A 10,657-nucleotide genomic window follows, 5' to 3' on the forward strand; every position below is an offset into this window, starting at 1 on the left:
CCCCCCATACACACCAGGCTCTCAAGCCCATACCACATTAGACAGCCATACGGCCTCATACCTGTAACTCTAGTCTCTCCTGGCAGACGGGGTATTTCTTCACTTTTTTCCCAGTTAGCTCCATCTTTTAGAGACTAAAGAAAGAAAAGTAGAACAGCACATCATATTTTATTTGCAATTATTACAAGTTTCAGATTAAAAAAAATCTTAAATTTCTGTATAGGAAAGAAAAGCCTTACCCACAGTAGAAACTGACAAAGTGAACCAAAAGAGGAACATATCCCTATCTTGCACTGCAACTATTAATTATTTAAAGCTTGAATAGCTCTGTCAGATCAGCACGCTTTAGTCTCTTATTCTAAAGAAACAGTTAAACCTATCTGCAGAACATAGGACACATTAGGATACATTAGGATACACTAAACATCTATACCATTATTTCTCTATGCATTTTCTACTTATGATTTTCCAAGTCTGTTGGCTTAAAAATGAGATCACTTAAGCAATATAATCACAAATGAGCAGACAGAATGTAATAGTTGTGAATTCACACATTTATTCATCATTCATAAATATCACTGAATTTGTTTTTGAAGAAATGTTTAAAAAGCTAAATAAAACCTTAGTTTCTGCTTTCTTGCACACAGGTGACCTTTTCCTCAGCCACACCACATTAAAGGCAAAGGGGAACGTCATTTAGCCTGCTTTAACATGAGCATTTCCCACTAAAGATCAACATTTAAAAAAGAGGCCAACCACATGACTAGAAGTAACTGATCAGTTGCAATTCAGAATGTTTCTGTGGCACAGAATTGCCTAAAATATGCAAGTATACCATAAAATATCAGTGTAGAAAGCAAAGATAACAGTATATTAGAATTGACTTTGAGGAGACTCATAACTAGCATTCCAGATTGTTTCACCTGTCCACTCTGACAGATATTTAAACCAGCTTACTTAACTTCATTAAAGCTTTAGCAAGAAAATTAAGTATATACAACCAAGAAAAATACCAAACAACCACTCAAGTATTCAGTTTTCCATCCACAATCTTCCATATTCGATCTCTGAGAACCCTGATGCAGAAAACATGAAGAAGTTACACTTACTCTTTTAATTGAGGAGCTCTCCAAGGAGTGTGAATTATATTTAGGTGCTGCTGATGAGGCCATAGTGAGTATCTGATGAGAAAGCACGAATTGGAGAATTAAAATTCTTCTTAGAGTACACACTGCTTACAGGAAATTGAGCCTTTGGACACTAGGAGCCCCCAGTAATATCTTGCAAGTTGGTATTAATTAAAAAAATATATATATAAAATGTCTCGTGATTCGAGGCCACTACTTAGAAGCACCCAAATCTAACAAGAAACTCATTAACAGTTCCAGAATCTGCTCCCATACACTCTGACTCAAACAGCATGCTTCAATTCAGTTGTTTGCATACTATTATTAGTCAAGCCAACAAACATCAGTGTGCCTATTTTAAGGTGCAGGATACACACGCGAGGAGATGCAATCCATGTGGAGCATTTGTATCAAGAGTTTTCACTTAGCAAAACAAAAACATTTGAAAACAATCTCCCATTTCCTAAAAGTGAAACTTCAGTGAGCCCAGCAGAAGGGGGAGAGTCCAGTCTTTGGGTCAAACAGCCACAACACCTGACAAGAAAATGGCTTTTTTAAAAGTGATATCAATTAGAGTTGCATAATACAGCATTAGTCTTCTTTACCATTTCCTGATACTGCACAAGAGATCTCTAGGACACGCATGGGTAACTTCACATCACATCACGCTTCCCATTCGTTAGGCACACACTGTTCATCAAGCCAAAGTGACAAAGCACAGAACTTTTCAGAGCTACTATTTTGAGGGAGAGCAGCAGTATGTGATTTCAGGATACAACATCATAATATTCCAGCCTAAAATAAGCCTCTTCTCTCCTACTACGCAACAAACCAGGTTTGTACAGATTTCTGCACCAGAACAAACCAGCCCATGCTCCTTCCTGCATGGCAGCAGGCTCACAGTGACATTACAGCACTCCTGCACATGCCATAGCAACAGATGGCACTGCAAGATCCAAACAACCTTTGAAGGTACTGCAACAATATGGGAACATTATATTTTTAACACAAAATGGTTGTTTTGTTCACATCTTAAGTGAAAAATAGCATGTGAGGCAAAGAGAGGAAGGTAGAAGTCAGCTGAGCAGAGCAGCCCCAGTTCTTCCACAGCAATGCAGCTGTTCTACTGGAGCTCCCATACACCTGAAACTGCACCAGCAGCGTGCGACAAGCCAGCATAAACAAGCCCCAGAGAAGGGCCTTGGGAAAGATGTGGTTGCCCTGAAGAGACGTGCGCTGCAAAACAGTGCTGCACCTGCAGCAAGGAGCTGGCAGCCCAGGCTCGCTGCCCACACAGCAATGCTGGCAGCAGCCCTGGCACGGGGTGAGCTGAGCACTGTGGCACTGCTCAGCGCCTGGGAGCCCAGCCCAACTGCCTGCTGCCACGTATCACCGCTTCCAACAGTGCCACTGCTGCTCACACAGGGAACAGAAAAAAGTTTTAAAAGTCCTCAGCTTCCTTCCTTGCTTTATGCAACACGTGCACTATGCTCTGACCAAGCTGTGGCACTACACGTGGTGTGCTGTGCTTCCCCAGCATCATGCCTTCCAGGTGTGTGCTCTGGGTACCACTGGTGCTGCGTGCCATCCTTCCAACCATTCCTTTGAGCACACTTTCCTGAGAGCACAAACTCACTAACTCTTATTTTTATACATTACTTTATTATAGTATTACAATCAATTACTCTGTTTTATTTCCAGTGCTTCAGTAATGTAAATTAAACTTATTCAAAGTAATTAGAGTTGAATAAATATGTACTGGAGGTAAGGTTATCTGACAAAGTTGTTTCTATTAACACACTGAATATTCCATTAAAAAAAGTTCAAGGTAGTTCACTTAGTTCAGCAGCACGAAGAGAAGAATTCTTGCAGCACTACTTGAGTTTCGCTTTAAAGCCGATCACACTTTAAAAGCCCTAAAACTACGCAGCACGTGCATAACTAACTACATGCATCTGATTATTTCGTTATTACTTTTAAGTAAACTACGGTCAGCTAATTTCACTCTTCTCTACACGGCACCTATGAGTCAGCACAGAGAACAGCACCCACATCTGGCCCCGGCTGTAGGAGGAGCTGGGCCCAGAGCCGGGTGAGCGCCCAGGGCTGGGGCCTCAGCCTGACACCCACACCCATGGGGTGCAAACTGACCGGGCACAGCTCCTGGTGATGAACGACAGAGGACAAAATGCAGCCAACTGAAAGTGAGGAGATTCCATCTTGATATAAAGCAGAAGAAAATAAAGGAAAACAACAAAACAAAAGCAACATTTTCATGACCACGGGGCAGGTAGGTAGGGGAAATGTTGCCATGTCCATCTTCAGAGGTTCAAGACCAAGCAGAAGAAAACTGTGAGCAGTCGGGTCTGATCTCAAGGCTTTGAACAAAACATCCCTGAAGTTCCAACCAAACTACTCTGATTCTGCCATTTTCAAGCAACAAGAAGATCAAGATCTCATTTTTAACCTCATGTCCATTGAACAAGGATACACCTACAAAGCAGCACTCCTCTGTCTCCCAGGAGCAATCAAGTTTTCAAAAACATTTAAAATTAACATGATTTTTTTTTAAAAAATTATATATATATATATTTTTCTGCCAAGTTGTAGAAACCTTTTCTGGCCACCTGCCCAACACTGCCAAGCACAACTGACAAGTGTCCTTCATTTAGCCTTACATCAGCAACAGCTTTCTCATTCTCACAGAGCAGCAGCAGTCCTTCCACACAAGAAAGTCCTGCAAGTAGTTTTCCACTCAAACACATTTTATTTCCCAGTAACACTTGTTTATACAGTTGCACAAAAGCTGCAAATCACAAACCTCACATTTGCCAGCAGTTAATAGAATTAAATAACTCCATAAAATCAAACCAAGTCAGACGACTTTGTAGAAATACTTGCTATTCAGTTGAGCGTCCTCCCTTCAATCTAGCACAGCAAGGGGACCAAGCCATTTACTGGACTTGAACTAGTAAACAAAGCTCTGTTAAAACTACCTGAATTCACTACGGTAACACTACCAAGAAATGCAGGCTCCAATCATCTGACAACAACAACAACTAAGTTCCTCGGGATTTGGAATTCCATTAAAGAACACATTCACACTTTTGCTTCCTAGGGCTCATAGGAATGCAAGCACAACAACCCTGGAAAGGTCACACACTGGAGGCCAGACTTCAAGAAGCCAGTTCAAGGGTCCAAATCCGTATGTGTATAAAGCATCAGATTGTGTTCAAAGGATGCAATCCAACAGGACTAACACCACAAACATCTTAGGTCAAGTAACCTCTATCAAGTGCATCACTGTGAGCACTGCTTTCTGAGTATTTAATATTTCTGACCCTCCAGCAGTGTATTAGTATTCTGGAAAAAATGCTTTTAAAATTTTTGATTAGTTGGAGCAACAAGTCTGACAAAACTGTGTGGAAGCAAGAGTTGGACTCAACGATCCTTGAGAGTCAAGCATGAGAATCAGCTGTGTTTCTTAGAATCAGGTTTGTCATTAAGGTAAAACCAAATGTTTGACAGAAGGTTTTCAGAAGCATCCTGTGCTGTCACACAAAGGGAACCATGGCACAAGGTTCTCACAAACCTGCTCCAGAGGAAAAACAAAAAGAATCTGTGCATCACGAAGGGTTCTCCTAATCATACAGCTACAAAATTAACAAAGCCCCTTCACCAACTGCTGTTAAAGCAATTCAGAGAACAATACAGACACTTCCAGAAGAAGTGATATCAGTTCCTATCTCGACACTCAAAAGTGATCGAGACATTACTCATTTAAGATTTGCAGTGCATCTGCCAATCTAGATAAAACTGAACTTACTTTCATGCCAAATCAGGAATCAGTTCAAAGAGAAGAAAAATAACATAAGATTAGTAAGCTTTTTTTTTTTTAACAAAACAAAACAAAAAACATCTGTGTTTGAAGGAAACTAAGTTAGCATGAACAAATAGAAAAGAGGTACTTGCACCCTCAATCAAGTGGAAGAAGCAAAGCATGAAGAAACAGATTCATAATAACAAGGTAATCTCATACTGCTGTATGACAAAACTGCCCTCTGTACAACAGCTTACAAAGCTGGTATGAACACACTGCGTTGTTTCCCATGACAAAATTAGAAGCGTGCAGTGAAGTCAATATCCTTAAAACAAAACATCTGTCAGAACCACAACTGCAGAGAACAAATACAATGCAACACACTGGTTTTCAGGAATAACATATAGAATAGTGCAGAACTCTAGGAATTAGTAAGACAGAAGCAAGGTTAAGAGAACCATGAAATGAGAAGAAAGGAATAGAAATCTTTTAAAAAAAAAATACATTGAAAAAAGTAAAAGAAACAGTGCTGAAAGGTCAGAGTAGCAACAGCATCTAAGTTATCATATCAGAGTCACTGAAATAAGTATCAGCATCTTTACCATTCATTAATGAGCATTTAATCTAATGAAGTCAACAGCAGTCATTCATCTCACTGAAGGTTAATAAAGCTTTAGTATTAGATATACACAAGAATACAGAAGTCACAAGAAAGCTCTGCAGCAACGAAGGCAGTCTGCCAGACTGCCAAAACCAAGCAACCAGGTCTGCAGAAGTAACTGCATCTCCTCTGCATGCACTGAGCCAGGTGCACTGCAGTGCAAAGGAACTCAGCAGTGGAAACAAAATAAGGTATCAGAGATCCACAGAGCTGAACAAAACCACACACAAAAAACACAAGGCAGAGCATTCCAGTATCAAAACAAATACACTTACATGTTAGAACCTAATGTTTCACTTAATAGCCATAAGTTATGTTTACACCTGTTTACTTGTGGTCAGCAACGACTACCTGTTACATGTTACACCATTTAATCAGAAAGAAAGGTCCACACAGCATAAGGAAAACTGACCTACCTGCGGGAAGAATCACTTCAACAGCAAGAGGCTCTCTTACACCACTTCCAACAACACTTACAATTTCTTGCTGTCAGAATTCAAGGACAGATCATATTTATCCCATGCATCAACAAAACCCTCTGGACATCAAGTCATATGCTTCTATCTGCTCTTATTCCAGAGAGGATCCAGAGAGGGCAGTCAGCGTGGATTGCCAGACAACAGAATCTCCTATTTCTACTCTGCAGTCACAGAGATGGGGTGTAAAATCCTCCCAAGTGTAACCTTGCAGGAACAGAGTCCGCAGCCTTCACCCTTCCTTAGGTTCCCACTGATCGCAGAGCAGATTGTGCCACTAGCAGTTCTTCTCTCTCTTCACTCTGTCGGAGTGATCTTCCCCATCCGTATGCACTTAGTAAGTCTACATTGCCTAGGGAAAGCATCTGAGCTTTCAAGTCTCTTTGAAAGCATTCTCAATTCAAGCCGTAACTAGAACACAAAAAGCATGTCAGCAGTACAAGCCTCAGGGGATACCGTGTGTGTAGAACGTATAATAGTGCTCGCCCTCCTGCAAGGAAGTTTCTAAGTCAGTTAATCAAGTTCATCAGTAATGGAATATAAAAGATGGCTGTATCCTCCAGAAGAAAAAAAAAAAAAAAAGAAAAGCATCACTCAGGTAAAAAGCCCGAAATCTGGAGCTACCTGTTTGCTAGAAGCAAATGCCCCAGCAGGCTGCTCTACCTTTAAGAAAAAAGCATTCCAGCACTGCTAATGTTGCCAGCTCTCTGCTAGAGAGTGAGCAGCAAGCTGTACTTCACATGGTGAAGTGCTACATTTCTGAAGAAACAGGAAAGGCTTCCTCTCCCTAAAAAGCATATTCTAGTTCCCTAATATGCCCCATACCCATAAGGGGCAAGTCATTGTCCCACTGTTCCCAAAGAACTCAGCACGAACAGCTGCATAGGAAGAAAAGTCTGTACACAAGTGGCTACTAACCCTGGAAACAAAGCAGCAGCATGCCAGCTGCCTGCACACTCCTCTTCTATAGGCATCACTACATCAAGCAGTTTGGAACACATTTGAATGAAGACCTTGGACAAACAAAAAAAATACCCTGACAATTTAGTTACACAAATGGCAGCATTTGGCAAAAAACTTTGCCCTAGCATTTTTCCAGAGTCAAATTTTGTTAAAAATAAAAATAAATCATGTAGCTTGCACAAGCAAACCAGGTATGGAATAACAGCTGGAGAAAGAAAGAAAGCTGCAATTCTGTCTTGATATTTTTCCTATCTCCGTTTGAAGGCTTTCTTTATTGTCTTCACCTTTCCCAGAATTAAACTCCCATTCTGCTTTCAAAATAATTCATGACTTTCAGCAAGACCTCACATACAAGTTCAAAACATCACTTTTCCAATTATCAACCCAATTGCTTCCTCCTTTCAAATTACACTAAAAGCACAGCTTAAGGTGAAAACTCTGGCTTTTTTTTTGGCAAAAATGCTAGCCAGGATAATAAATAACAGCTCTCTCACAGAAAGATGATACAGTAGGGCAGAAGCCATCAGGGACACTAAGGGACACTAAGTAACTTCTCTGCAGATGGACTTTGATCTGTTAGTCAGATACTTCTCATGCTTTATATCACAGCAACAAGGAAAAACAGGACCTACTTCAGTTGTAATAAATAGAACTATTTGCTAAAGCTTGTTTTCTAGCATCTGTTTGAGGTGTGTTCCTCATAAGATATGCCAGCAATTACTTCTGCCCTCTCTTACTTGTTCATTGCTTTTCCTGTATTTGTTCTATGGGTAACACCTTCCATGTGCTGTGATTTGTCTTCTTTCCTGACTTGTTCATAATATTTATTCTGGTGACTGAAGTGGAGGTTCAGTTATGTGAGCATACCAAAGAAAGCAGCAGTTTTCTTTCTATCCATGAGCCCTGTACAATAAGCAGCTTTTAAATCACGCTACATTCGGTGGCAGGACAGAAGCAAATGGTTTTTTTTTTTTTTAGGTAACCATTTGTCACATTACCTCTAGAATCAACATTACATCTGTAGCATACTGATGTCAGGAGGCTGATTCGTGGCTTTCTAAACCTACCCAAACTATTTTCTCTACTTTCCATCCCCTGCAGGAAATGCATACCTCCCACATTGTCGAAAGCTGATGCAGTTGACAGGAATGCCTATGGGATAGAAAACACAGCTTCAAAGTTTTCTGTTAAGGAAGTCTTCAGCTGCTCTCTGCTCATTCCTCTTGAAAGATATCCCCTTGGGCCACTATAGCTCCATTGCTAAAGATTTAACTGATGATTCCACAGGAGAAATTGAAAATTTTACTGTTGTACACTGATATATTCTATTAAAATATGAAACTATAGCGGAGGAAAGCCTGAAAAGGGGGATGTCATTCTAACCAACCTTCCTTTGAGAACATGTACAACTGACGCATCGAAGTCCTTGTCTTCTGCCTGCTGTGCCCAGTTCCCTCTTCCACTACATGGATTCCTTCCCTGCATACTACACATAATACTATAGAGAAAGTGCTATTCTGAGCTCATCCCTGTTAGAAAAGAAGTAGGCTAAGGGCTTGGATGAAGTCACTCAGCAACAGTTCTTTGCCTCACTCCCAAAAAAGGGAAAAATTGGGAGCCCCCTGCCTAAGTTATTCCTCAGGCAGCACTATACTGTTGGGCATGCTCTTTCAAGCAGCAGGCTGGAGCTTTGCCGGATACAGAAAGATGGATACTTTCATGTTTCACACCTGCCTCTGTATGTTACGCATTAATGGTTCCAGTCAAAGAGCAGACAGCCTCTGGCATACAGCCCTTCCATTCATCATCTGCAACCACACAGCAAAGATTTATTTTGAAAAAACACACATCCTCTCCTATAAAAAGCGTAACCTGCTCTTCTTGCAAACACTTACTTTTGTTTTTAGTTTCCCAGAAGCTTCCATGTTTAGTAAGTCATTTCAGTTGTAGAAAAAACAGAGGTGCTCGCCTCAGTGTGCGATGAAAGGGCAACACAGGGCAACACCTTTCAACTTTCAAACATCTGACTTTGTGCTGTAGCTGGCTCTTGACAGGAATGCGACAGGTATGAAGACACTGTTAGAGTTGCCAGAGCGCTCCATCTGCCATTACTTTTAAAATAACGTCAGAAAGGGGGGAAAAAAAATTAAGCCAGAACAGTTGCTACTAAAACATTCTGGACAAAGTAAACAAACAGTTCTAGTTCTTTTTCAGTTTTCTCTTCTGTCAGCAAGTTTGGCATCAAGTTGTTGGAACTAAGAAAAGCTTCTGAATCTTTAAGATAGACAGCTGAAACGTCTCTAATGGGTAAATACTACATAGACTTTTAACTAACCTTATGTTCCCTAGGCATTTTTGAGCATCTTATTGCACTCTCTTACGCATTTCCTCTGTCATCTGTTTCCAATGAATACTGGCATTTGTTTCTTTTCCCAAATACATTCACGAAAGAATTTCACATGAAAGGTGATGTGGAATTAGGGGAAATCAGAAGAAACAAACAATGAAGTAAAACTTATTTCTACACAATTCAAGTTCTTAGCAGAAAGCAATATTGTCTCCTTTAAAGGAGCACCCAGACTGTTAAAGATTTACAGTTAGCTCTCATGAAACGAGCCTTGCATTCTACACTGATACTAGCCTGGTCAACACCATAACTCTATGGATCAGGAATAGTTTAGCACTAGCTTTTTCAAGCCCAGTGATGTTACAGCCCCTGCCTTCCAAAGGAAGCTTCCAAGAGAAGCACTTGCTGACCAAGCACAGAAAGATAAACAACATACAGCCCCAGGAGTGCCTTTAGGCTTGATGCACTTGCTAACTTTGTTAGTAATTGTACATCTGAATCTCTTTTTTAACCACAAAGAAGGCTACCAGGACAGAGATTTGTACAGTGATAATGTACAAAACTATAAGATAAGCCCCCTTCAAATCTCGTTAGACGAATGCATGACTGCTAGCTAGTCACAAGCACGGCACAGACCCAAGACAGGAACCATGTGGGATGTCCACAGTGCTTTTCAAACACATACAGTCCTGATTAGTGTCTCTCAAGAGAGGCCAATACTTGCTCTAGAGAACAACCACTGAATACCTCTCAACATCGATACGATCTCAGCACCAGCTTCACATATGTTGCTCTATGCAGGCTCAAGAAAAACGTGGCTTTCTGTACAAAAACAGGTGAGACCTTTCCTGCCACTCCAGTGACACGTGCACCTAAAACACACACACAGGTATATTCCTCTGTCTTACTCCTGCAGCATGCAGATCACCAAGCAAAAACAACCCGTCATCCCACAGCCATTCCTTATTCCGAACCAGCTGGCAACACTCGCGGTGCATGGAAGCCACACACGCCAGAACAAACCTTCACTCAGTCACAAACAGACCGCAGAGCAGCTCACGAGTCTACAACCGCACACGGGGCACTCGGCGCGTTTTCATATCGCGACAAAGACGACGGTTACGGTTCAAAGGTACCTCAGCGCTAAGCTACGGCGCCCTGCCGCGGGGAGCCGCGTGCGGCCACAGGTGAGCCGTGACAGGAGGAGGCGAGGCCGGCCGAGCCCTACGGGAGGGCGGCGGGCCGGAGAAGGCCGAGCCGAGC

General features: G+C 41.5%; 1 long non-coding RNA gene across 3 annotated transcripts; it reads right to left on the reverse strand.

Annotated features, from left to right (window-relative positions):
- Positions 1-64: 64 nt before the first annotated feature.
- Positions 65-10,651, reverse strand: LOC104912222. 3 transcript variants are annotated; one of them, XR_794477.2, is made up of 3 exons: positions 10,531-10,651; positions 1,110-1,181; positions 65-134 (listed from the first exon to the last, which is right to left on the reverse strand). It is a non-coding gene; the product is annotated as an uncharacterized LOC104912222 (long non-coding RNA). The 3 variants fall into 3 exon arrangements; XR_794479.3 differs by lacking the exon at positions 10,531-10,651 and adding an exon at positions 10,418-10,499; XR_794478.3 differs by lacking the exon at positions 10,531-10,651 and adding an exon at positions 6,025-6,647.
- Between the last annotated feature and the right edge of the window lie 6 nt (positions 10,652-10,657).

This window comes from Meleagris gallopavo, chromosome 9, assembly GCF_000146605.3.
Source record: "Meleagris gallopavo isolate NT-WF06-2002-E0010 breed Aviagen turkey brand Nicholas breeding stock chromosome 9, Turkey_5.1, whole genome shotgun sequence".
In the NCBI taxonomy this organism is placed as follows: domain Eukaryota; kingdom Metazoa; phylum Chordata; class Aves; order Galliformes; family Phasianidae; genus Meleagris; species Meleagris gallopavo.